The sequence below is a fragment of the Nannospalax galili genome, unplaced genomic scaffold (genome assembly GCF_000622305.1).
Source record: "Nannospalax galili isolate Female #2095 unplaced genomic scaffold, S.galili_v1.0 scaffold5065, whole genome shotgun sequence".
NCBI lineage: Eukaryota > Metazoa > Chordata > Mammalia > Rodentia > Spalacidae > Nannospalax > Nannospalax galili.
Genome location: NW_008353156.1, coordinates 22,391 through 24,899, shown reverse-complemented (window position 1 = coordinate 24,899; position 2,509 = coordinate 22,391).

Genomic DNA, 2,509 nt, shown 5'->3' with positions numbered 1-2,509 from the left:
TGTGTGAAAACTTGTCTTTCTGTGTTCTTTCCCGACAGCACAGGTCAGTGGCTCAGGTATGTGAGGTGGCATCCTGAGCACTCTGAGCAAGTAATTTGTAGCAGAAGTTACCTGTGAGGAGAACTTTACGCAGGTGACTTGTGGCAGAGGCCGCTTGCACTGTGTCTTGGAGCTTTACATGTGGTTCGTGGCAGGGGCTGAGCCTTTCTTGGTGCTGGTGCCCAGCCTCCTTTGGCTGGTACACAGCTGCTTGAAGTTGTGGCCCAACGTGATGCAGTTGCGTGCCGCCGGAGAGGTTTGGACTCAAACACCAGCTGCCGGAGAGGTTCTAGCTTTGCTGGGAGTTACATGTAGTAATCAACAGGTGATTTGTGGCATAAATCACTCATGATGAGCTCTTGAATCTATCGTACTCTGTTTCAAGTTCCATGATGTTGCAAAAAGACGTCTATAACAATATTGTGCGCACTATAAAAATTACAAATTCGGCTTACTGATATCAGCCATAAAGTAAAATTTTATCTATGGATTTGTTTGCTCTACTTCGCAACGTTCAGTTTGTTTAGAGCAATGTTCAGTTTGTTTTTCTCTCTATGGATGCTTTGACGGTTATGTTTCTGTGCGTTACCTTGGTTACTTGGTGTACATGGTTGTGTTTGATGTTGATGTTGCCTTGACAACTTGGTGTGTTGCTCTGTTGCCCGTGGTTGTCCTGGTTGCCCGCGTAACCCCTGGGCCTTCCTTGGATGGTGTGTGGCTGCTTGAAGCTGTGGCCCAGTGTGATGCAGTTGCGTGCCACCGGGGGGCGGTTAGGGGTGGGCTGCCTACTTCTTTAGCAAATACTCTCTCTGGTCTTGATCCTCGTGGATGGTTTCAGAGTATTTTACATAGCTCTGGCTCTTCTTTGGTTACTTTAGTGATTGTTCTATGTATACTGTTAATCGGTGGTTGCTGTGTATCTCGTTGTCTGCAGCTGCAGGCTCACAAACAGGCTGCTGCAATCATCTTTTCTGCTCTTCATTTTCAGAAGGACTCCGCTGCTACAGTTGCTCACTAACGTGGCTACCTAGCCCCATGGTGGCCCAGGAAGGGGGTGTATTTCTGCTTTTTTCACAGGATATCGCCATGATGTGTTCACTCCCGTCGCGTCACTTCCACCGCTGTTGCCATCCTCCTCTACTCTGTCCGGACTCTGTGCCATCTGTGTCATCGCTCCGCCATCCATCTTCACCTCCTATGTTCCCAGTTTTCCTGGACCGAGTCTTTTGAACTCTGTTTGCGCTGCCCTTGGACTGTTTCCACCGCCTGGCGCCCACCGTTCTACATCTCTGGACTTTGGCTATGATGCATCCCTGCCCTATTTGATTGCTTGTGTATACCACATGATTTGTGCACCATTTTTATGCTCCTTTGTGAGATACTTCTTCCCTTCTATCCTCCCTTTGACCCCTTGGGCTGTGGGTCCTTTTTATTTGTTTGGAGGGGGGACTTAGGCTCTGCCTAACCTCTAGTTGCACAGGTAGAGAATTCGAAATTCACAGGTAGCGAATTGATAGGTAAAAATAGACTGCTGATGAGCTGCTGGTGAGCGAAGGGTAGTGAGTGGACCTTGAGATTGTACCAGAAAAGAGGATTTGAAAAGTAAGAAGATTTAAACTTTAAAAGAGTCCTTTGCCAGTTTCTTCCCCAAGGCCGTGGCCAATTGATGGGAGCTTTCCAGAGGCCAGTTAGGCAGTGATGGGTAAGATCCTCTCAGAGGGAAGCGGGATGCTGGCTGCCCCCAATGGCTTTCACTCTGGCAGAGGACAACCTAAGACAGGCATGGTCTTTCCATCCCAGTTATTGGCATGTACTTCATCTTTAAAAATATAAAAAGAAAGGGGGATATGTCAGGAGCCATGCTTGCCATAAGTATTGGAAATTAGGAGAGTGTCACTATAAGAGCTTCTGAGCTCTCTGCTTCAGCGGTCAGAGCTGACAGGCTGTACCTGTATGATAAATCAGGTCTTCTAGAAAGTTAGTTTAGGTTCGGTCTGAGGGCACCGGAAGCTGCAGCTTCGTGCTGTATCCATAGTAACCCTTTTGTTTCTCTTAGGAAAATTCACCTAGGTAACCCACACTCCGGGCTGGATAAAAAGGACCTGTGAGACCCCTCAGTAGATTCTTCCTTCTAGAGAGCACTCTCCTCTCTGTACCTGCTGTCCCTTTAATAAATTCCTCCCATAACTTCAGACGTTTGCCTAACTGTCCTTCTTGTTGAAGATCCAAGCCTGATGGGCTTGGGGGGCATTCGACATATATGTAAGTCAATAAATGTCATAAATCATATAAATGGACTCAAAGACAGGAACCACATGGTCATCTCAATAGATGCAGAGAAGGCCTTTGACAAAATTCAGCATGCATTTATGTTCAAAGTCCTAGAGGGAATTGGACTGGAGGGAACATACCTCAACATAATTAAAGCCATATATAACAAACCCACAGCCAACATCATTTTAAATGGAGA